The 26,547-nt window shown below is 35.2% G+C and overlaps 1 protein-coding gene across 2 annotated transcripts in view; it reads left to right on the top strand.

Moving 5' to 3' along the window:
* SLC39A10 (solute carrier family 39 member 10) overlaps nt 1-26,547 on the top strand; it is a 143,390-nt gene that overhangs the window by 55,964 nt on the left and 60,879 nt on the right. The window contains exon 1 of one of the 2 annotated variants that reach the window (XM_078146918.1): nt 16,223-16,354. The exons of the other annotated variant lie outside the window; for it this stretch is intronic. The gene's annotated coding sequence lies outside the window, so the exon portion shown is untranslated. Of the gene's footprint in view, nt 1-16,222; nt 16,355-26,547 lie in introns of those variants that run through there. 2 annotated transcript variants of the gene reach the window in all.

Raw genomic sequence — 26,547 nt, 5'->3', positions numbered from 1 at the left:
GCCTTGTCTTTGGCTGAAAGGAAGCTTGGACTGAATTCATTTGGGCAGCACCCAAGTGTCATGATTTTAGGGTCCCAGCACCCGATAACCTCTAAACCTCAACAGAACTAGCAACTACTCATTATGTAACACTGTTTTTATGGGAAAATGGATTTCTGGGGTCTATGTGGAAATACTAAGTCAGGACCTCTACCAGAAGAAGTCCTGCCTTGAAGGAAGGTAGTTTTCTCTTCGCCAACTCCCTATTGCTGGGGATGAAATTCTGGTGAGGATGGGAGATTGTAGAGATGATTGTAGAGTTGTAGGACATTATGCTTAACTGCAGGTAAGGAGGGAAAGGATCAAGTTTCATAGGGTTGAATTGACAGTGGTTCAGGGAGCTTCTGCAGTAGCAGCCACTCCTGGGATAGTGGTGGCAAAGGTCAGATGTTCTTATATATGCATCATGTATGAATCCAGTATGTATTAGTAGATTTTCCTTGTATACTGCCTGCATATAATTTATTTAGAGAAATGGCTATATCCATATGGATCTCAGTTTTAAAATGGTATGGGGAAGAGTGACATCTCTTAAATTTAACTCTGACCTTATATTTAACCATCTTTATTGCCAGGAAATACCACTATTATTACCTTATCTAATGTAAATTGCTTATTTTTCATGTTTTTTCTCCTCAGTAGAAAAGACAACTAGTTGCCATCTTTATAAAAATTCCTTCACATAATGTTATTGAAGTCATCATTTGGCCTTTCCAGCTTTTGCTCTTCAACTATACTTTCTAACCTGTAATTGTCTTTGCCTAATTTAAAATCCCTTCCAATTTTTCAAATAATAATTTGAAATTTGAATTATGTTATACACAAAGCCTGTAGAGGAAAGGAGAAGAGTGATGGGAGAAGTCTAACTAAATATAATGGAATATTATCTCAGGTTTGCATACTTTTTTAAAAGAAATTATTATTAATGTAATATATATCAACAAACATGAGCATTTCTGTATAGAAAGAACAAAACAAGACAGCATATGAAATCATGAAATTTAGTGGCTTTTTTAAAAAAATGCATAAATATTAAATTTAACACAATAGTTCTGACATTACTTTGCTTCTGTCTCTCCTGATCACTTCTGTGCATTTTTTAAAATGTTTCATCTACTATCTTTTCTATATCTTTCTCTTTTTTTTTTGAATTACCATCAATACCTACTAGCTACCCTCAAATGAAAGCTCTTCTTTGTAGCAATGATAATAACTTTGCCTCTTGTCCATCACCCTTAAGCCAAGAGGTTCAAAAGCATGATTCATCATTAGTCTTCTGTAGTAATGATTGGTCATTGTATTGATCAGTCTTTCAAAGTTTTGTTTTCCCTTATATTCCCACACATTGTTATAGTCAATGCATATTTTTAAATTCTATTTCACTCAGTAGCAGTTCATGGAATTCTTCCTAATTTTTATTAATCTGTCCCTTTAATTATTTCTTATATTAATATTCTATTATGTTCACATACCATAATTTATTCAGCTCTTACTCAGTTGATGGGCACATACTTTGTTTACACTTCTTCACTATAATAAAAATGTTGCTAAAAATATTTTTGATCATATGTCCTTTCCCTCTCTCTCTGAGCTCTTCAGGGCATACATACATAAACACATATTCACAAATATGTGTGTATAGATGTTACTTCTTATACGATTTTTTTCGTTCCAGTGTTATCCTCTACCCCACCCCACTCCTTTTGTTTCTAAAGTGCTGATATTTAAAATGCAACTCAACTTTTCTCCACAATTTCTTTCTTTCTTTCTTTCTTTCTTTCTTTCTTTCTTTCTTTCTTTCTTTCTTTCTTTCTTTCTTTCTTTCTTTCTTTCTTTCTTTCTTTCTTTCTTTCTTTCTTCCTTCCTTCCTTCCTTTCTTTCTTTCTTTCTTTCTTTCTTTCTTTCTTTCTTTCTTTCTTTCTTTCTTTCTTTGTGAGGCAATTGGGGTTAAGTGACTTGCCCAGGGTCACACAGCTAGTAAGTGTCAGGTGTCTGAGACCAGATCACAGTTTCTTAAGTACAGTAATATCAACTGTACCCATTCATTCTCCAGTCTCTATGTGTGTAAAATATTTGCTGGTTGGCTGTAAATTGTCTAGGTTTTTGAATCTCATTTCTCTTCCTTCTAAGCTATTAACAACTCCATTTTAGCATCATTTAAAAATTTATTGTGAAATCTCTTCATTCCATCACTCAGCCTTCTAGCTTAAAGTCACAAGGGATGATGTTAGTTATTACAACTTTCATGCTTTGTGATGAGCCCTTTGGGCCTTTTTTTAGGATGCTCATATTTTCTAGTCCAAAGCAGCAATCAATAAACATTTATTATGTACCTACTATTTGCCAAGAACAGTACTTGGTACTGGGATGAAAAGACAAAAATGAAACAGTTACTACTTTCGGGGAACTTCTCTCCCATCAGAGTCATGAATTGATTGCTCTGAAAGCTTTGCCAAATAATGGTACTTCTCTTCATTGATCAGGCTACCTTCAGCTTACCATACCCACCAGTTCTTCTCAGAATATCAACATCAACATCAAAACATATGTATTAACTGCTTATTAGGTTCACAGCATGTTCTAGCTTCCGAGACTATGAAAAGTTAGAGTTTAGGCTACTCTGGACCAGTTTAGGGCCTCACTATTTCTCATCTGGACCATTACAGCTTTCTATAAAGTGGCCTCTTGGCCTCCAGGCACTCCCATTCCTAAACCATTGCCAATAATGATATCAGCTCCCTCTCTTCTTCACTATTGTTTTCTAAGATTAACAGATGGAGGTGAGGAAAGTGAGGTGGGTTGTAGTCCAAAGTGTTTAATGCTTAGGAGAGGATTACATAAAAACCTCTTAATTTGGTAGTTAGGTCATTAGTGACTTTGGAGAAAGAAGTTTTGGTAATGTAAGCATAGAAGTGGAAGCTGGGTCCCTAGGGATGGAGGAATGAGTGGGGTAGTGAGACTATAAGAGGCAATTTCAAAATGTTAATATGCTTATCTATGAACAAAAGCTGGCAGGTGAGATCATACAATCATATCTAGAGTCAGAAGAGATTTCAGAGTCCATTTAGTATAGCTCCCTTATTTTATAGATGGGGAAACTGAGGCCTATAGAAGGATAAGTGCCTCATCCAGGATTACATAGGTAATAAGCAATATGAGACTGGATTTGAACTCGGGTTCTCTGACTCCGGAGCTAGTATTCTTTCCACTGATACAGGAAGTGAGTTGGTTTTTTGTTTTTATTTTTGTTTTTGTTTTTTTGCTTTTGAGGTATAAATATAATTCAAAGTATTAAGGGCAATGAAAATTAAATCAGTCCCTCATGTTAACCTCATGGTAACACCTAACAAATTTGCAAATATGAAAAAAGTCAAAGATGGAAGGGTTGGGAAAGGTGGGGGAAGTTGGGAATGCCAGTAATACTGCTAGTTAAGCAGTGAATTTGACTAGGCATCATTGAGAATAATTTGTAACTGTGTGAGAATTTTCTTTAATTTCTTTACCTTTTGATAAAGCCACCTGACTACGGGGTCTGTACCTGAAGGCAATAAGTGATAGAAATTTCCCATTTGCAGCAAAAAGATGAAAAAAGACAAAAATTGGGGAATGACTGAGCAAATTGTAGTATTGGAATATAATAGAATATTGTTAAAATAAATATGAAGGATAAGATTAACTGGGGATACTTAGAAGAATTTACACAGATCAAAGAAAGCAGAACCAAAAGTACAATATGTGTAAGAGGAATAAATTACGAAAGATGATATTAAAAAGTGAGAGAATTTAGGTCAAATTCAATGGCCAATGTTGGTTCCAGGTAACTAACTGAGGCTAAAATACACTTTCTTCCTTTCTATTAAAAAATGGTAAATTATAAGAATGTAAAGTTACATGTTGGTCACAATGATATTATCAGACAATTTTAACTTTTACATGGGAAGGGAGCATGAAGGTGTTTAGAGAAGTGATTATGTAAAACAAAATAAAGCAACATAATTTTTTAAAACATAGAAAATGCTTTGTGAAATTTTGCAGTATTTTCTCATTTCGAAGGGATGCGACTACCTCTCTAGGTTTTGTAGTTCATGTAGCCTAGTACAGTAATATTGTAGTTGTCGTTGTTTGTGCTTCATCCTCGAAGAGGACCATGACATCAGGAAGATGTCATGACTTGCAAGTGAATTGGATTTAAGTGAGGGAGGGCTGTGCAAAGTCACCAGCCTCACTCTTTCCTCTGGAGCCATCTGGATGCAATGGCAAGATATAGAACAGGACAAGTGGAGATGGCCCCTGATGTAGTAGGAGGCCATGGCCTTGTTAAGCTAAGGTCTTTCTCAGGTCTCAGTTTGTCTGAGGCAATGCCCACTCAGTGATTAAGTCTAGGTAAAAATAAGGCAATGAATGGCCTCTTTCACCTAGTCAAAAACATAAAATAAATCTGGGAGGGGAAGAAAATCAGGTTTTCTGGCCAAAATAGAAACAATTGCTGTTTACACTCACTCTTGGCCATCAGAATCCAAACAATGACCAGGTGAGGCTTGGGCTGGCACCTATTGTTAACCAATCAATGAGAGCTGGAGTGATTTGTGTTTAAGGCATGATCCACATAAAAGAAATCTAGCCTGTAAACTCCAAGAACTCTTGCTAAGTTTCATTGATCAAAATTTATATTCCTTTGGGCAGAGTATCTGCAGGTGAGGGTATGATTCCCCATGTGGACAGGGGGAGGGAGGGAGGAAGGAAGGAAGGAAGGAAGGAAGGAAGGAAGGAAGGAAGGAAGGAAGGAAGGAAGGAAGGAAGGAAGGAAGGAAGGAAGCTGTGTTGCCCTATAGCAATATGCATGCTAGTGGAAGAAAATCATAAATCTCCTAAATTACAGTACACAGAATGGGTTCATTGAGAATCACACTATCATTAAAAAAAAAAAAACAAACCAGAACTGTTATTATCAAGAAAAGGGTGGCTTCATGCAAAGTTGAAAATTGCTCTGACAATAAATGTGAGCTTTTGAAAATGTGTATGTTGCCTACAAATATGTTATAGTTTCCATTCTGTCAGATCCTGGAAGCCATATCGTTAAGACCTTGAGATCTTCACATTCCCTTCAGGCAGCCTCCATGGTGGTGCAGGCCTGCAACCCCACTGGTCTCTTTGCCTCAAGTCTTTCCCCATTCAATTCATCCTCCACTCAGCTGCCAAGGTGATTTTTCTCAAATAGATCTGAGCATGTTTCTCCCCTGCCAATGAACTCCAGTTGGCTCCTTATTACTTCTAGGATAAAACATAACAAAATGAAACAAACAAAAAAACTTCCTGCTTGATATTTGGGGTTCTTTGTAACTTGGTCCTTTTCTACTTTGGGAGAATTTTCTCCCATCTCTGTGCCTTTGTCCCCCATCCCTGGAATCCTCTTCCTTCTCCTCTGCCTCTTAGATTCCCTAGCTTCCTTCAAGACCCAGCTTCTGCAGGTGGCCTATACTGATACTCCCCAGTTGTTAGTGCCTTCCCCTTGTACATTACCTTCCATCACCTGAATCTATCTTGTATGTAGCTAGTTATCTTTATGTAGTTTTCACTATTATTATGTTTGCTTCTTGAGGGCAGAGGCTATTTTTGTTTTTCTTTAGATCTCTGGTGTTTTGTACAGGGCTTGTGACTGACTGAATGATTGATAGAATAGAGTGCAGAATTTGGATCCAGGAGGACCATGGTTTAAATCCCATTCCTGACACTTACCAGCTATGTGAGCATGAGCAAGGTTCTGAACCCCTGTAAGCCTTCGTTTCCCTATCTGTAAGATTGAGATCATATTACCTATAATACCTATCTTCTCATAAGGGTGTCATAAAACCTCAAATATGGACTTGTGTGTGTGTGTGTGTGTGTGTATCTTTTCCTTAATGGGGAAAAATACTATACTTGTAATCATAAGAACTGGATTTGAGTTCCGGCTCCAACATTAATTGTGCAATGTTGGGCAAGGCATTAGCCTCACTGAGCCTTGTTTCTATATTTGTAGACTCAGGATAATAATATTTGTACTACAGTACATGTGAAACCTAATTCTGTAATGATAGACATGATATGATATGTTTTATAACTATAAAGTACTATATAAATGAATCATTATTGATAGCCAGGCTGATAATAAGGGCCTGGAAGTTGTTCATGGACTTCTCATAGTGCTTAATTTGAACCACTTATTCATCAACATCCAATTGAACAATGGCACAACAAATCCAGTCAAAAGCAATCTTCACAACTGATTATAACTTCTGCAGTCAAATCTATGGATCATAAGATTACATAAATATAGAGATCAAAAGGATCTTAATGTTCAAACTCCTCATTTTACAGACGAAGGAAATTGAGTCCCAGAGGGCTAAAGTTAAATTGTCTGGTATCACACAGGTAGTAAGCAGTAGAACCTGGAACAACCCAGATCTTCTTACTTCAAATCCATTGTTCATATCCACAACATGTTTTATAGAATAGTATAACTATTCTATAGGGAAGTATACAGAAAATAATTAAATTGAAGGAAAAAACCAGCTTGTATACAGAAAGATAAGTAGAATTTATTAAGTATTAAGCACTTGGTATGTACTTAATACTGTGTAAGCACCTGAAATACAAATACAAAAAAAATGAAACAAGTTCGTACCTTCAAGGATTTTAAATTGCATAAAGGGGAGATATATTCAGAAATGAAAGTGATATGAACACAAAAGATGCCAAAAACATTTTTAAAGGAAAAATATTGCTGGGTTTATGGAATCATATATGTATTATCATTTTACATATCCTGCCATAGGTTTACTTATCCAAAATTACATCTCTTTCTCTCTGTCTCTGTCTCTCTCTCTCTGACTCTCTCTCCTCCCCCATCTCTCCTCCCCCCTCTTCTTTCTATCCCCGTCTATCTGACAGTATCTCTCTCAAACACGCACACAAAAATGTGTGACAGAATATTTCAATTCTTCAGTCAGAGGTGGAGACAGGAGAGAAAAGCAACACCTATAATTCTGGAAAAGCTAAGGCATATAATGGGCAGAAATGTAGCACTACCATTTTTCCTTAAGTACATTTTTACATATTTCATTATCAGCCAAGGGAATGAACAACAAAAATATGTAAAACTGATAAATCTGTAAGAACAATGAATTATAAATAGTGAACTAGGATGTTTCATGTCTTTTTTATTCTGCTCATTGCACATGGTTAGGCTTGGTAGATTATATGCTATTAAGATAGGTACAGTACATGTATATTGCTGCTAAAAATGATTCAGTTTCCACATGGGCACAGCTTTCAGTTCACCCATTAAGCATAAGGTAAAGTCACAAGGCAAAATATTATTTGTATTGTCTCCTGTGGAGAATGACAGATTGCAGCTTATTAGGTCTCCAACTCTATGGGCATAAATTTTCAACAACTGGAATGTCAGCCGGTATTTTGTTTGGTATCCATTTTTTTTTCCCCATCATCTTAGGTAAAAACTGAAGCACAGTGATAGATTTTTAGACTTTTGAAATCAATCCTACATTTCTCATGTTTTTTTAAAATAATTACTTTCTGAAGAAGAAATGAGAAAATGTCCCCCCTCTTTTTTTTTTGTAAAGGTAGCAAGCTATGGGTTGAGACAGAGTGTTTATTATAAGATTTATATGTTGATTAGTTTTCTCAAACTGTTTTTTTCTCTTTTTTTTATTCTTTAGTTAGGGAAAGGGATACATTCAAAAAGGTAATATAAAAACAAATGATATGACTAAAACAATTTTAAAGATGGCATTAAAATCATTTCAAAAAGGGAAAATCTCTTCTTAGTCTTTATAAATTGTCAATATAATCTGATGGAAAATAAGCAAAAAGCCAATTAATCAGTTAAGTTTATTGCATTGAGGTCAAAGAACCAACTTGACAGAGAGTATAGGGCTGGATAAGTAGATCTGAGAATCATTTGCATCAAGATGGTAATTGAATATATGTGAGATACTGAGATAACCAAGCTAGGTAGTAGAGGGAGAAGAAAAGCTGACCAAGGACAGAAACTTGGGGGGCACGTAAGGTTCCTGGGTATAACCTGGGTGAAGATCTAGCAAAGAGACTGAGAAGTGTCAGGCCTATAGGAGGAGATCCAAGAGAGAACATTGTTATGAAACCTACTGATATGAAAATATCTAAGATAAGAGGATGATTGACAGTATCAAAGTCTACCCAAAGGTCAACAAGGATGAGGACTGAGAAATTGCCATCATACCTATCTCTATAAAGTTGTTCTGCTTCGTTCAAAATATTTCCTAGAAAAACAAAGAAAGAAAAGCAAGTTGACCCAAGATTTTGTTAAAAAAGCAATCAAACAAACCTGTTTCAAGGCCTTCTTCATTAAAAGGAGGCCCTGCTCTACCATTTAAAACTAGTGTGATCTTGGGCAACTCTTTTAACCACAATTTCTTCACTTGTAAAATGAAGGGTTGGACTAGACAACTTTTAAGGTTCCTTTCAGTTCTAAATCTGTAGTCCAGTGCTTATTTTTGTGTTTCTAACAAATTGAGATGTAACCCTGGCATGTTGACCAGGGTTTTGCTATACACATCAATATTTTAGGCAAAGTTTCTAACTTTAAAAGTTAAGAGATAAGAGAAAGGACACAATCTGCCCTCCTTCCTTTCACCAGGACTGACCTTAAGTTGGATTGTTAGCCTGTGATGGGCCTCTTCCCTCCCTCCCAGTTCCTCTAAGGGGATAGTTGCCTGACTACTCCAACATCAACTGAATTTGTCTCAGGTGGGGATTCCTACTTGGGACTATGGTAATGATAAATTAATTAAGTGAGGATGAGGAGTGAGATTAACTCCATTGAAAACAGTAGTTGTCTAGTTTGAGATTAATTTTCATTCTTATTTTTAAAAAGTCTACTTAACGTGGGGTGAGTGGGGTGATACCAGGTATAGCCACTACAATTTTTGGAAGCTTGCTTCTATAATGGTGGGGGTCCATTGACTGTCCCATTCCACTGACAAAGATATTTACTTTTATTTTTAAATTTTATATTATTTTCAGTTCCAAATTCTCTCCTCCCTGTTTCCACCCATTGGGAAGGCAAAAAAAAAAAGTCTATTATAAATATGTATTGTCAGAGTTGCTGTCCTTACAATATTGTTACTGTATAAAATGTTTTCCTGGTTCTTCCCACTTCACTTTGCATCAGTTCATCCAAGTCTTCCTAAGCTTCTCTGAAACTATCGCCTTCATATACCATAAATTGTTTAGCCATTCCCTCAATATATGTGCATCCTGTTTGTTTCCACTAGATAGTTACTTTTAATTCACACACACATACACAAACGCACACACTCTTACACTGCAATTAACCACAAGAAAGAGAAAAAAGATAGCTAGAATCAGCACCTAGGGCTTTTTTTCCCCTCTTCTAGCTAGTAAATGTACAAGAAGGGTGAAAAGGAAGATAAGTTCAAACCTACTTTAAAACATCCCACTCTAAAAGCAAATTGTTTTTGTTAGAGGCTAGAGCAGTACCACCCTCTTTGTCTTCTGAACCTGTCAGAATTTGGGGTAAGTATACAACCAAGATAGTTAAATAGCGATTGGCTGTGAATAAAATTTAGATTGAGGAGGCAATATGTGACAATTTTAAATTCAAGCTAAAGTTTATATTTCTGCTTATTGATTTCTTATGAAAGGAATAGCTAACTCACATACTGGTGTTTTATTCAAGAGTTACATTTTTATGGAAAAATCAAGAAGATGAAACTTGAGCTTTAATCTTTTTTCTACAGTGGGAGTAAAAGTTCTCAGGGTTACACCTAGTCACATCCTACCTTTCCAGTCTTCTAATATCTTACTCCCCAACATGTATTCTTCCATCCAGTGGCACTAGCCTCCTTGTTGTTTCATAAACAAGACACTCAATCTCTCTATCTCTGGTCTCCTGACATTTTTTCTATGAACATTCCATAACTGGAACTTTCTTTCTCCTCATCCACCTACTGGCTTTCTTGTCTTCCTTTAAGCCCCAATTAAAATTCTGTCTTCTACAGGTTTTTGGTCATTGTTCAGTCATGCCCAACTCTTTGTGACCCCATTTGGGGTGTTCTAGCCAAAGACACTGGAGTTGTTCCTTAATTTTAATGCCTTCCCTCTCTGATTATTTTTTTCTAGTGGGTGGGGGTAGATGAGAAATCCTTCCCACCAACCCCCCCACTGAAAAAAATAAAAGAAATGCAGAATCTTTGTGTTAATCAAGCCCTGCCAAGTGAAACACATTGTTGACCTCCAAAAATGAATTTCTTATTCTACATATTATGTAGTCCTTTACTCTTCGTCATAAGATGGCTAGCATTCTTCTTTATTGGTTCTCCAGAATCATGGCTCATCATTTAGTTGATCAGGGTTCTTAAGTCTTCTAAAAGTGCTCATTTTTATAATATTGATGTTACAGTATAAATTCTTCTTCTAATTCTGCTTACTTCACTCTGTATCAGTTCATATAAGTTTTTCCATGTGAAAAAAAATGCTCCAAATCACTAATGATTAAAGAAGTGAGAGTTAAAGTAATTCTGAGTTTGTACCTCATAGCAATCAGACTGGCGAAAATGACAGAAAAACAAAAAAATGTGTTGGAGGGATAGCAGTCACATTGATGCACATTAATGATAGAGCTATTACTAATAGGTCTAACCATTCTGGAAATTTCAAATTACTCCTCCCCTAGGAATCACTGAACAGTGATTCAAGGTATCTTTTTAACCAACTATACCAATGCTAGGTCTATATCTATCTCAAAAAGATCAAAGATAGAGAAAAAAGTCTTATATTTACAAAAATATTTATAGTAACTTTCTGTGGTGGTAAAAAACTAGAAAATAGAAGGATATGTATTTATATAATGCCTACTATGTTCCAGGCACTGTGCTAAGCAATTTATTATCTCATTTGATCCATACCACAACCCTTTGAGGAAATTTCAATTATTATTCTCATTTTACAGTTGAAGAAACTGATTCAGAGTTTAAGTGACTTAATCCAGGGTTGCATAGCTAGTATTAGACCAGATTTCAGTTGAAATCACCCTGACTCCAGGCCCAGAGCTCCATCCAAAATGACACCTAGCTACCGCTGGTGTATAGGAATGGACAAACTAGAGACTTTCCTTAGCAACTAGTAAAGAATTGATAGATTTAAAATTAGTTTTACCTAGAATCATGAAATCTTAGAGTTAGAAGGAAACTTATACATCATACAGGTCAAAATATTCCCTTCCAGCCCCTTCCATTATACAGATGAGAAAACAGGCCTAGAGTAGTTAAATAACTTGTCCAAGTCATAGAGCTACCAAATAACAAAATTAAAGGTTCAAACTCAGACCTCCTGATTCTGAATTCAAAGTGCCTTCCATGGCATGAAAAATATATGGATTATAGATATTTCTATATGAAAAGCTGAGGTTGAGGTGAAAGTAATTCATATGTAAGAGCTGAAATAATGAAGGAAAATCTTGGCATATGCATAATTCCATAGGAAGATGTGGGGATTGGAGAAGGGGGCAGAGATACTGGGTCAAGGGAGTGTCTTGTCTTGGCCACAAATAGCAACCAGGCTATGCTGAACCAATAGTTCTCTTTGAAATGAGCCAGGATTGGGTGAGTAACCAGCTATTCTTATGTGCAGGGGTCAGGTGTGGGAAACTCAGTAAAGGAATGACTTCTCAGTAACTTTTGTGTAGCCTTGTCTGCAACTTCTTGGCAAAGTCCAATTTATTGGCCCAAGCATAACCCAAAAGTACTTAGTTCAGGAAAAGGAAGAATGTAACAGTTTTATTGATTATGTTGTCTGGCAATAAGGTATGGAAAGAAGGAACATATATAGCTAAGGATTATGCAGAGAAAGTAATAATAACTTCACATTTATGTAGTGCTTTAAAGTTTACAAAGCACTTTAACTAACCATAATTCTGTGATATAAGTAATGAGACTCATTTTACGTATGAAGGTCCAAGAGAGTTTGTGACTTGTGTAAGGTCATGTAACTTCTCTGTTTCCAAATTAGCTTTAGAGAGAGGCAGATAATGCTGAAGATATCATGGAAGACATAAACTAAATTTACAGAAGCCCTATTCCATTATAATTTTTTTGTAAGGGGACAGAATATGGATCTATGACTTTGTTCCTTGAGAGAATTCCCACATCAGGAACACAGAGTGGTATCTTGCCTGGGACTATATAATATTAGAGATTTATTTGTGACTCTGAAGTATTAAGGATTTACTTATGGTAATCAAATAGCTAATTTGAGTTAGAGGCAGAACCTGAACCCAACTTACTGAGACCAAGGCCCAAATTCTCTCTATTACACTGGCCCTATTACATCAACAAACATTTATTAAGTACCCACTATATGCCAGGAACCATGCTAGGGATACAAAGAAAAGCAAACATATGTGATAAGGCTAAGAAAATATAATTGTCTTTCAATCGTTGTTGGCTTTCTTTTCAGCATATACCATCCTTTTTAGGGGAAGGAATTCTACTGGTGATACTTGTGGTAAAGTTTAATTACAACGAAAGTATGCCAAAATGATTGATGTACCGAGAGTTTTCAGAGAATGCCAAGAGCACAGTAGCATCACAGGGGAAACCATTTGGATGGTTGGCACTCAACTTTCTTAAATTCTTGTAAAGACTTGAACTTCAGACATGATATGTAAACGATCACTTATAAATGGGCAATTTTTCTCATACTGCGTGAAGTACCTCCCCAAAATCTTTTTTTATATATACGTTGAAAGGCCAAAAATAGTTTGTTTTGTTCATTCTTTTCTCTCTGATTTTTACTTCCCAGGTATGCTGGGAATAAAGAGTAGTTGAATGCATTGTGGTCAACCCTCCATTCTCAACTACTTCAATTAATCTGCTTTTCCATAGAGGCTGTACATTCTTAACCATGATTTGAACACACAAATGGATATCCCATTGTAATATTCAAAGATACTGTGTTTCTCTAATGAAAGAGAGGCATGCTATTTTTCCAATTCAATCCATTTCCATTTCTGTACTAGCATAAATGTTGATTCCATCTGGTGCCATTTAGCACCTCTTTAGATGCTAAATTTAAGTAAAAGCTAGTTATTTTTAAAAAGAAGAAAGAAAGAAAACTTTGCTCTAATAGCTTATGTTAAGCTCCTTGAGGTTAGGAACCATGTCTTCTTCACCTTTGTAACTGTAGAACAGTATCCAGCACATAGAAGATACTTTTAAAACTTTTTTAATTCTTATTTCTAAAAACTGGTTAAATGGCACTCAATTAGTTACATGTAACTACCAAGCACCAAACTTGTTATTTCATGTTGTTGAGGACCATCTTTTACATATACAATTTGTACTTAAAATATTTCAATTGCTTGCAATTATGAGTTTATGAGTTTTTAGTAGAATAAAAAACATAGTATTTGATATGCAGGTAAAAGTAAAATAGCTAAAATATACCTTATTTGAAAAAGGTGGGTATGTTCCGTGAGTGGAGATCAGTTATACCAACCATACTCTTTTCCTTCCCAAGAGGGTAGATCCTTACTAGAATCTTTCCAACTGGTTTTTCAAAACATATTTCTATGCTTTCAATGAATTCACAGCCTCTTCTACCCATGACCAAAGTTTTACTTTAAATGTAGTTGTCCAACACATGCTGATGCTATTGACTGATATATAAGAGCTAGGCTTTAGAAATGCCTTCAAAGAAAGGCTGTTCAATGAAAATGTTTGCAAACCATGGGTCTTGCCTATGTTAGCTGATATATTAGTACAAGAGGATAGGAAAACACTGTCTTCATTATCTTTTTATCACTTTTCAAACTAGTTTAGTGCTTTGCATATAACGATTAAAACAATGATTTGTAAAATGATTGATCAAATGAATGAAATTGCATATTAATATACATAAAATACAGTTTTGCTCCACCATTTTTATAGATAATTTTAACTTCAGATTTTATTGAATGCACGTAGAAAGGCCCGACATCAAGCAATGCCTCTTAGTTATCTCTCAAGTAAGCAGCTCATCAACATGTCTGACTACCTTTAACCTTCCACCTCCTACACTTGAACTGAGATTTGATAGTCAATCAATAAGTATTTGTTAGGTGTTTACTAAGGGTCAGATACTGTGCTGAGTGCTAAGCAGATAAAGAAAGGCAAAAACATGGTTGCTGTTCTCAGGAGAGCTCATTCTGGTGGTTTAGACAGCATGCAAATAACTACATATACAGTGAAAATGGAGAGTAATGGACAGTGAAGACACTATCATTGAGAGTAGAGTGAAAAGACCCAGAAAAGCCATTTGCACAAAATAGAATTTGAGTTGAATCTTGAAGGAAGGAAGCCTGGGAAGTCAGGAGACAGAGGTGAATTGCATCAGTCATGTATACATTTTACTGAATAGAATCATTAAAGATTCAAAGAAACTTTAAATTAGAGTTCTTGGGTTTAGAGGGCAAAAGAAAATTTCTGCACAATCCGTGTCAGTAATATACGATTCTGAGTTTAAAACTAATGAAGTGGGAATTTTTGAATTGGACCTGACTCTACATTTGTTAATGAATTGCTTTAGATAAACATTTGTCACTATTCTTCTTATACTTTCATCTATCTTGTTATCTCAGAGCAACTTTGAGGATAGAAGAAAATTCAAGGGCTTTATCAAGTATTTTTTCTGCAGTTAATGATGATTAACTAGGGAGGTAAAAATGAAAAACCGAAACAAAAACTTCTTTCTGAATGCTCCTCATAGTTTTTGCCTTAGCCGTGATTCTTAGTTATGATAATTTCATATGTCCCCTTAACACCCAACTTCATATGATCATACTAACCCTTGGAGGATAAAGGCATCCTGAGTTGCTGCAATATTCTTGTATGAGACACAGATTTTTTACCTCAGTTTTTATGACCTTGTCTTCCAACTTTCTTAAAAGCCTTTTAATAGGGATAATTACATGCAAGGTCTCTGATTTAATTTCTGGTGTCAGGTCCTAAAATAAATCAAACTCATAAGTGAAAGAATAAAGTATCTTTAATTGAGATAACAGGGTAGCAAGCCTACCACCCTGGAGGAATGTCCCCTCAGCAGACTCACAGGAAAAAGTTCTTATACTTTTAGGAGAAAAGGGGAAAGGAGTCACATTAGGTAATGAGACCAGGTCATGAGATGCCAGCTGCCCTCAGTAATCTGAGCAAGGAAAACCACTGCATTCTGGCTATTTTGCCTTTCATGCCATGAATTACAGTGGAAAGGGATAAGGACATCAGGGCCTACTTTGGGGCTAGTCTAGCTCAAGCTGGCTTTGCTTGCAAGAAAAGGTCCAAATGTGGAACATAAGGTACGGTTCAGTTCAACCTAATCAAGAGTAAATATCTTAAGAGTAGGAATGTAAGGACATTACTAAAATTCTGACATTACTAGGATCATTTAAGGGACTTGGCAGATACTATTACATTTAGTATTCACAATTTTCTGTCACATATTAACAATTTTTCTGTCACTGGGAACCTAGTACATAATATTAACCATTATTTTGAAGTATCTTGGCCTGACTTCTCCTGAGGTCACATAGAATGGGCAAAAATGGACACATTTTTAATAATCTATGATGGTTGTAAAATTAAAAATTGATTTTAACTGTATTTTGCTAAGATTTAACCAAGCTAGATTTAATATTTCCCTTTTGTGGTTTCTTCTCGTAAACTTCACCCACCACCCACATCCAGGAGAAACTTGCCTAAAGGTCAAGCTTTTGTCCCATAATTACCTCCACCTTTGTTACCCCAGCCATCACCTACTTCCCCTAGAAACTGGTTAACATAAAGGTCAAATTTCATCAATAGAAACTATTGTATAACAACTTCCATATCCTGAAGACTTCTCTCATTGTCTGGGAACCTTTGTCTTGTGACTCAAATCACTTGGCTGTGGTTAAGGGGGTTTCAGAAGGGAGAAATAATTTATTATGACACTCCATACAAGGGAAGGCATTGAGCTTTAGACACCCAAGGGAATAGACATGTGGATAGAGGAGCTCAGGACATGAGAGTTAACCGGGTTTAAGTCACTGAAAAGTATATCAGGGCATCTGTGCAATGGTTTTCAGGCCATGACAGAAGGAGGCAGGAAATCAAGAATGGTCCTTTGAGAGACTTTTGTCTGGATTTGGTGTATCCAGGGACATCAATGTCTTGGTCACTTTTCTAGTTTCTTCCTGGAGGATACCTGGTTCCTTCATCACTTACTTACCCAGGCAACTGAGGTAAGGACCATAGATTTTACTGAAAGGAAGCAAGGTCTTGCTAAGGTATATTTGATCACTTCCCCAACTTAGTTGTCTCAGGGATGGAGACACTGGGGATTTGCTAGTGAATGTCTAGCTGTACAATCATGCATCATGGAAGTTATCAGAAAAGGACAGAAGGATGGAGACAAGAGAGTTAGTAAGGGAAAGGGGGTAGATCCAGAGCAGATTCAGCCTGTCACAAGTGAGGTTAGTTCTAAAAAACTAGAAGAGAAACTTAAGTGCTGTGTGGCAAAAGGAATACCGGATTTAGTGACCTAGATTTTAGTATCAATTATGTTATTGGCTATTTGTGATCAGAAGCAAGTTATTTAACTTCTGGACCTTGGCTGTTTTGTAAATTGAAATAATTTTATTAAATTATCTGTCTTTTCCATTTCTAAATCCTTTGATAACCCATACTGAAATGAATGTTTAACCTTTCCCTTTAATATTGCTGCTTTTCAGTCTGCCTCTCTTTGGGGTTTTCTTGGCAAAGATATTGGAGTGGTTTGACATTTCCTCTCCAGCTCATTTTACAGATGAGGAAACTGAGGTAAACAGTGGTAAGTGACTTGCCCAGGGTCACACAGCTAGTCAGATTTAAGATTTGAACTCAGGTCTTCTTGATTCCAGGCCTGGTACTCTATCTACTGTGCTACCTAGCTGCCCCATTTTGACATTAATATTTAGCAAAAATATGTGGGCAGGTTGTGGAATATAGGCTAAAACAGGAGAATGGCAGCAGACATTCAGCTAGAAAGGTATTATAATAATCTATGTAGGAAGTAATAAAGGTCTCCCTTAAACAAATGGAAGTAGGCAGAAGGGGCCATATCCAAAGACATTTTTTTTTAACTCTCAGACTCTTATTTTTGTAAATAGTATTTTACTTTTTCTAATTACACGTAAAGCTAGTTTTTAACATTCACTTTTTATAACATTTTGAGTTCCAAATGTTTTCTTCCTCCCTCTCCCCTGTCCCCCCTCCCCAAGACTACAAGCAATCTGATATAGGTTATACATGTATAATCATGTAAACATATTTCCACATTAGTCATGTTGTGAAAGAAAAATCAGAACACAAGGCACAAGCCACAAAAAAAAGTGAAAACAATATGCTTCTATCTACATTTAAACTCCATAGGTTTTTTCTCTGGATGTGGATGGCATGTTTCTGTCATGAATTTTTTGGAACTGTCTTGGATCATTGTATTGCTGAGAAGAGCTAAAGTCAATTATAGTTGATCATCATACAATGTTTCTGTTACTGTATATAATGTTCTGGTTCTGCTCACTTCACTCAGCATCACTTCATGTAAGTCTTTCCAGGTTTTTCTGAAATCTGCCTGCCCATCATTTCTTATAGCACAATAGTATTCCATTACATTCACATGCCACAACTTGTTCAGCTATTCCTCAGTTGATGGGCATTCCCTCAATTTCCAATTCTTTGACACCACAAAAAGAGCTGCTATAAATATTTTTGTACATGTAGGCTCTTTTCCTTTTTTTTAATGATCTCTTGGGATACAGACCTACTAGTGGTATTACTGGATCAAGGGTATATCCAGTTTGATTGCCCTTTGGGCATAGTTACAAATTGCTCCCCAGAATGGCTGGATCAGTTCACAGCTCCACCAACAATGCGTTAGTGTTCCAATTTTCTACATCTTCTCCAGCATTTATCATTTTTCTTTTTTGTCATATTAGCCAATCTGATAGGTGTGAGGTGGTACCTCTGAGTTGCTTTAATTTGCATTTCTCTAATCAAGTACATCATTTTTTATATGACTATAGATAGCTTTAATTTCTTCATCTGGAAACTGCTTGTTCATATCTTTTGACCATTTATCAATTGGGGAATGACTTGTATTCTTATAAATTTGATTCAGTTCTCTATATATTTGAGAAATGAGGCCGTTTTCAGAAACATTGGCTATAAAAAATTGTTTCCCCTCTTTCTGCTTTCCTTCTAGTCTTGGTTACATTGGTTTTGTTGTGCACAACCTTTTTAATTAAATGTAATCAAAATCATCCATTTTCCATTTCATAACATTTGCTGTCTCATTTGATCATAAATTCTTCCCTTCTCCAGAGATCTGAGAGGTAAATTATTCCTTGCTCTCCTATTTTGCTTATGGCACCACTCTTTATGTCTAAATCATGTACCCATTTTGACTTTATCTTGGTATACAATGTGAGATGTTGGTCTATGCCTAGTTTCTGCCATATTGTTTCACAGTTTTCCCAGCAGTTTTTGTCAATTAGTGAATTCTTCTTCCAGAAGCTAGAGTCTTTGAATTTATCAAACATAGATTACTATAATCGTTGATTACTGTGTCTTGAGTACCTAACCTATTCCACTGATCCACCACACCATGTCTTAGCCAGTACCAAATAGTTTTGATAATTGCTGCTTTAAAATATAGTTTTAGATCTGGTAGGGCTAGGCCACTTTCCTTTTCTTTTTTTTTTTCATTAATTCCCTTGATATTCTTAATGTTTTATTCTTTTTTTTTTTGGTTAATCAAATTAACCAAAGGTTTATCCATTTAATTTTTTTTCATAAAATTATCTCTTAGTTTTATTTGTTAGTTGAATAATTTTCTTTCTTTCAATTTTATTAATCCTTTAATTTTCAGAATTTCTAATATGGTGTTTAGTTGGGGATTTTTAATTTGTTCTTTTTGTAGCTTTTAAAATTGCATGTCCAATTCATTTATTAGCTCTTTCTCTGTTTTATTCATGTAAGCATTTAGAGATATAAAATCTCCCTTTAAGTACTCCTTTGGCTGAATCCCATAAATTTTGGTATGTTGTCTCATTATTGACATTTTCTTTGATAAAATTATTGATTGTTTCTATCATTTCTTGTTTGACCCACTCATTCTTTAGGATTAGATTGTTTAGTTTCCAATTAATTTTTAATCTATCTTTCCATGGCCCTTTGTTACATGTAATTTTTGTTGCATCATCATCTGAAAAGGGTGTATTTAAAATTTCAGCCTTTTTGCATTTGATTGTGAAGTTTTTATGCCCTAATACACGGTCAGTTTTTGTGCAGATGCCATATACCACTGAGAAAAAAAGTATATTCCTTTCTATCCCCATTCAAATTTTCTCTAGAGGTCTATCATATCTAACTTTTCTAAAATTCTATTTACCCCTTAACTTCTTTCTTGTTTATTTTGTGATTAGATTTATCTAGTTCTTAGAGGAGGAAGTTGAGGTTCCTCACTAGTATAGTTTTGCTATCTGTTTCTCCCTGTAACTCACTTACTTTCTCCTTTAAGAATCTGGATGCTATACCATTTGGTACATATATATTTAGTATTGATATTACTTCATTGTCTATGGTCCTTTTAGCAAGATGTAGTTTCCTTCCTTGTCTCTTTTAATTAGATATATTTTTTCTTTTGCTTTGTTTGAGATCAGGATTGCTACTCAGGTGAGGCATAATATATTCTTCTCCAGCCTTTTACCTTTCCTCCATGTGTAATTCTCTGCTTCAAATATGTTTCTTGTAAATAACATTTTGTAGGATTCTGGTTTTTAATCCACTCTCCTATCAGTGTTTATTTTATGGGAGAGTTCAACCCATTACCATTCACAGTTATGATTACTAACTGTGTATTTCCCTCCATCCTGCTTCCTTTATACTTCTCTCTCTCTCTCTCTCTCTCTCTCTCTCTCTCTCTCTCTCTCTCTCTCTCTCTCTCTCTCTCTCTCTCTCTCTCTCTCTCTCTCTCCCCCCCTCTCTCTCTCTTGCTCTCCTCTTTCTCGTCCCTCCTCATTAGTGTTTTGCTTCTGACCACTACCTCCTTCAATCTGCCCTTCCTTCTTTCACTTCCCCCCTTCCTCATTTTCTTTTCCCCTTCCCCTTCTACTTCCCTAGAGGGTAAGATACGTTTCTTAACCTACCTCAGCGTGGATATTATTCCTTCTTTGAGCCAAATCTGATGAGAGTAAAGTTCAAACAATGCTCACCTTCTCCCTTCTTTCCCTCTACTGTAATAGTTCTTTTATGCCTCCTCATGTGATATAATTTACCCCATTCTGCCTCCTCTTTTTGTCTTTTCCCAGTACAATTCTTTTTTTATCCCATAATTATTTTTTATTGTCATATCAAAGTCAACTTATACCCATTATCTTCTGTCTAAGTATATTCCTCACTACCCTAATAGAAATATAGTTATTAAGAGTTAAAAGTATCATATTCTCATGTAGGGATGTAAACAGTTAAACCTTACTGAATGTCATGTTTGTTTGTTTGTTTTCTTTCCTGTTTACCTTTTTATGCTTCTCTTGAGGTTTGGATTTGAAGATCAGATTTTCTGTTTAGCTCTGGTCAAGAAAGTTTGAAAGTACCCTATTTCATTGGATATCGATCTTTTCCCCTGAAAGATTATGTTCAAGTTTGCTGGATAGTTGATTCTTGGTTGTAATCCAAGTTCCTTTGCCTTCTGGAATATCATATTCCAAACTCTTCAATCCTTTAATGTAGAAGCTACTAAGTCCTTTGTAATACTAACAGAGCTTCCTTGACATTTTAATTGTTTCTTTCTGGTTGCTTGCAGTATATTCTCCTTGGCCTGATAGTTCTGGAATTTGGCTACAATATTCCTTGGAGTTTTAATTTTGGGATCTTTTTCAGTAGGTGATTGGTGGATTCTTTTAATAACTATTTTACCCTCTGGTTCTAGGATATCAGGGCAGTTTTCCTTGATAATTTCTTGAAAGAAAGTTCTTTTTTTGATCATGGCTTTCAGGTAGTCCAATAACTCTTAAATTATCTCCTGGGTCTATTTTCCAGGTCAGTTGTTTTTCCAATTTTCCAATGTTTTACATTTTCTTCTATTTTTCCATTCTTTTGATTTTGCTTGACTGATTCTTGATGTCTTTCATAGAGTCATTAGCTTATGCTTACCCAATTCTAGTTTTTAAGTAATTATTTTCTTCAATTAGCTTTTCCATTTGGCCAATTCTACTTTTCAAGGAGTTGTTTTCTTCAATCAATTTTTGTGCTTCCTTTTCTAAGCTGTTGACTCTTTTTTCATAATTCTCCTGTATAACTCCCATTTCTTTTCCCAATTTTTCTTCTACTTCTTTTACTTGATTTTTAAAATCCTTTTTGAGCTTCCAAGAGAATTTTTTGGGGTTGAGACCAATTCATATTCCCCTTTGAGGCTTCACATATAGGTATTTTTACATTGTTGTCCTCTTCCGAGTTTGTGTTTTGATCTTCCCTGTCACCATAGTAGCTTCCTATGGTCAGGGCTCTTTTTTGGGTTTTGTTCATTTTTTTAAATTGAACTCTGCTTTTGGGGCACAGGGGCTACTGTCCCAAGCTCCTATTCCTTTGGAGGTTGTTGCTCCCCTGCTTCCTCTTACTCCTTTATTCCAGAAGTCATGAAAGCAAATTTAATCTGTATTTTTGAAACATAAATAGTTTTTGTAGGAGAAAAACTGAAGCCCAGAAAGGAGAAATATGTCCAAGGCCACATGAATAAATTGCCAAGTGGAAGATTTGAACCCAGACCCTATGAATCCAAATCCATTGTTCCTTCTTTGCTTATTTCTTCTGATATATGATCAGCATAGACACACAGGATAGACTTACTGTAGATACTAGAGTAGTAATTGCTTTCTGATTTTTACAAACATCCTTCAGAAAGAGGTTTTCATACCCTTGAAATCATAAACATTAATTAACTTTCTAACTATCTGTATTCATCTTGTTTTCCTTCAATTCTTCTCCTCCTTCTTTTTCTTTTGAAGGGTTGGGAGAGGGGAACAGTAGATTCCAAGGAAATGAAAATTACCATGAATGAAAGCACTATGGAGAACCAAATGCTACTCTCTTGTCCCCATGCCAGTATAGCAATTTGTTCTTCCAAGTTCCCAGAAATTAAAGTGTATTCATACCTACAAACTTGTAATGCAAAGAATTTACTGATCAGCTATATATGTATATATCCATATTTATATTTAGACATTAATTTGATAGCTATTTAGCATGAGGAAGATGCAATACCAGTCCTTACAACTGGACAGAGGGTTAAGACATATAGGCAAATCATGATTCAATCAGTTAGTCAGCTAACATTAAGCACCTCTAGGTGCAAGACACTATGCTAAATGTTAAATGCAGAATAGACACAAGGTATAATGTGATGTGGGCAAAGGAGAGTTCATACAAAGTGCTAAAAGAAATTTGAGAAAAAGAAATCACTTTCAATGACAGGAAACAAGGAAGGTGTTATATAGTGGTAACTGGTCTGGAACTTGAAGGAAAAGAAAGATTTCAACAAATAATGGAAGGAATTACCCCAGGTATGAAGGATAGCCTATACAAATAGAAGTAGGATAGAGCTAGACAACAAACACTAAGTATGTAAAGGAATGTACCAAAGTAAAATTAGAAAAGTATTGTAGATTGTAGCAAGATTATGGAAGACATTTTTAAAAATCTAATTTTATTTTAACTTCCAAATTCTCTCTCTCCTACCTCAACCTCCCCCACTCATTGGGAAAATAAGAAAAACAAAACAAAACAAAAGTTTTACAAATATGTATATAGTCAAGCAAAACAAATTTCTGCATTAGCCAGGTTAAAATTTTTTTTTCTTTCAGTCCACACTCTGAGTTCATAGCTTTTTGAGCATAGTTTTAAATTGCTTTCCAGAATGGCTGGACCAGCTCACAGCTCTACCAACAGTACGTTAATGTATGTTTCCCCACAGCCCTTCCAACATTTTTCATTTTCTCTTTTTATCAACTTTGCCAGCCTGATGAGTATGAGGAGGTACCTCAGTTATTTTAATTCGCATTTCTCTAATTATTAATAAGAGCATTTAAAAAATATGGTTATTGATAACTTAGATTTCTTCCTCTGAAAATAGTCTACATACTTTGATTATTTATCAATTGGGGAATGGCTCTTATTCTTATGAATTTGATTCAGTTTCCTACATATCTTAGAACTAATACCTTTGCCAGAAAAACTTGCTGCAAAGATTTTTCCCAGTTTCCTGCTCCTCCTCTAATTTTAGCTGTATTTGTTGGGCTTGTGCAAAAGCTAGAAAGCTTTTTTTAAAATGTTATGTAATCAAAAATTTTTCATTTTACCTCCTGTGAACCTTCATCTCTTTTTTGGTCATGAGTTCTTTCTCTATTCATAGACTTGGCAGTTAATTTCTCCCATGTGCCACTAATTTGCTTTATGATATCATCCTTTACATATGATAAATGTGTGCCCATTTGGCACTTGTCTTGGTAACAGTGTGAGATATTGGTCTGAACCTATTTTCTGCCAGAATACTTTCCAGGAAGAATATATTTAGTGTTAGGCTAAGGAGTTTGGATTTTATTAAATGGAAAAGGAGGAGTCATTGGCAGTTTTTGAGCAGGGCATTGATATCAGATCTCCACATTAGGAAGATTTTTTGTAAATTTTACAGAGAATAGATTTGGAGACAATTTTAGCTCTTAGAAGATTACAGTGCATGTTTTGCAACCACATAATATCACTTGAATGTGATTAGTTGTTTAGGGAGAACTTAGAGGTCACTAAGAGCAGTGTATAGTTTTTTCAAAGGTTAATTTTTTTCTTCCTCTTCAATTCTGGATCCAGCACAGTGTCTTATGTACTAATTGAATACCTCTATCAGTTGCCTACACAACTGTATATCATAATCTGGACAGTAATGTTTGTTTGTCTACTTCATTTTTCCTTGTGTGAATACTTAAGCCAACATTTTTTGAAGGGTCCTATATGTCATTTAGTTGGCTCTGCAATGTTCCAGGGCTTGAATCAAACAACCCAATGTCACGTGCAAACAAGAGTGTCTGAAGGACCTCATCATTAATAGGAATCTCTCTTCCTTTTGGACTCTGCTACATATTATTAATGAACACCAAGCACATGTCTCACCATTTTATACCTTGATTGATTTTAATAATAAGAGGAGTATCAAAGTTGTTTCTGTTATATATTTCAAAGAAACTTTTATAATTTTTACAAATGCATTTTATATGTGCATTTTTACATATACATATGCATACTTTTGGAGAAGAACCTTTAAGGTGGTGGTTTGCTTTTTTTATAGTTAACAAACCATAAGTGCTACGGGAGCTTACATTCAATATACCTTTCAGTCAAGTCTTCTATAGAATATAATTTTTTAAAGCTTGTAAGTTCCTTTCTCATACCTTCATTAAAGATGCTCTTGATATACACACATAAATTATCTTCATAAAAATTTATTTGGTTAATAAATGTCTGTTGATTGGTTGGTAAAGATAGAAAAGTAGCTAGCTTTTGATATTCTCTTGCTCACTCTCTTTCTCTCTGTCTTTGTAATAATGAAGTTTGATTTTCCCCCCATGCTTTTTGCATCCTTCCATTGATTAGATACATAGATAATTGATTTCTAGGTAACCTCAAAATTGTTGTCTTTAGTATGGTCCTCTTCTATGTATACTTTGTTTAATATATCTGCTCTTCTCATCTTTGTTTCATTAACGCCATTTCTATTCCTCCAACAGCACATTGAGGACAAAGATAATAGATTCTAAATGTGGTAACTCCACAGAGTTTATTATGGAAATCTTGACAGATTTTCCCCCATTTTTTCCATCTGTTTTTTGTCCTCCTTCCACTTTCATCTTTAAATGCCATTGGTGTGATTTATTTTAGTCATTCCACTTCCCAAACTTTTGTTAAACTTGTTTATCACTCCATAGCTTTTTGCTGTTTTATGAAGCCATGCTGTTTATAATCTCCTATTCTCCTTTGTAAAATCATTTAAAAGGATGTCATATTCCAAACAGGTATTGCCCTTGACTACTAATTTTTACTGCTTGGCAAGATGATCAAGAGTTTGCTTGTTGTGACTGATTTATTCTCTTAATAAACAGTAATAAGTCGTGTCTTTGTCTGTCATTTTATCTCTTTCCTATTTTTCCGTGTCAATAGCATGTTTAAATAGGTCAGGTTAAAGTTGTTTTAACTGCCATATCTTCCTATTCAGTTTTGTATTGATTTTGATCTTGTTCTAATAAACCAGTTGTCTGATTGACACATTTTTAGAAATGACTCCTATTGTTATTTCCTCTCAATTTGAATTACACTGGGGCTAGGGAAGGGAGGGTGATGTTATTTGCTTATAGATGATGTTTGAAACAGGAAATGAAAATTCTATATTGTAGCAGTTTACAAATGGCTCTAAATACTTCCTTCCAAATAATCATACTTTTTGAATGCTCAAAAATAAAATACCTCAGATTTGAGGATTCAAATCTTTCCTGTTTATTCATAATGAAAACCTCTATCCAAAGCTATATGAACAAGAAGTTGGAACAGCCTCCAACTCTAAATTCCCTCAGAATTTAACACTAGTCCTAATGCACTCTAGGACATTTGGAAATTTGGAAAGGTCTTTTCTGATACCCTAGGTCGGTAGTGTTTCCACACTCAAATTATTGTACATATATCCTGTATTTACTTCCTGGGCACATGTTATATTACCTTCCAAGATTTCAGCTCTTTGAAAACAGTGATTGTTTCCTTTTTTCTTTGTGCCCCTAACATTTAGCACAGTTCTAACATATAGTAGGTGTTAAATAAAAGTTTGTTGATTTATTGATTGATTGACTCTTAACATTTTTTTTATCATGAACTCGAAGTCATCAACATCATTTCCATACGTTCAGATCTCCATACCCATGCTTTGCACATAGTAAGAGCTTAATAGATGCTTTGCTCATTCTTTCATATACGAAGGTCAGAAAATGGAGATTATACACAAAACTAAAAATCTAATACACATAGCTTGTTTGTTTTAATACACATTTAATCTAGTGTTGTCATAGCAATATTGCCCAGATTATCTGTATTCCCCTTCTCAATCTTCCTTTGATTTTGTCTTAATTTTTAAAATGTTTCTTTTTTTTCCTTCCTTTTTAATAGAATCATTATTATCTTTAACTTTCTTTCCTCTCTAAATCTGCCTTCCCTTCCTCCTCCAATAAAACTCTTCCTTGTAACAAAAAAAAAATAGTCAGACAAAATCAATTTGTTGTACAGATTGTCTGGAAGTGATCCATCTGCTCACCACGAAGAGATGGGCTGCATGTTTCATCATTAGTCTTCTGGAGACAAATCAATG

The sequence above is a fragment of the Phascolarctos cinereus genome, unplaced genomic scaffold (assembly GCF_003287225.1).
Source record: "Phascolarctos cinereus isolate Bilbo 61053 unplaced genomic scaffold, phaCin_HiC Scaffold_726;HRSCAF=1367, whole genome shotgun sequence".
In the NCBI taxonomy this organism is placed as follows: Eukaryota; Metazoa; Chordata; class Mammalia; order Diprotodontia; family Phascolarctidae; genus Phascolarctos; species Phascolarctos cinereus.
This window is presented reverse-complemented; position numbering and strand designations above follow the sequence as displayed.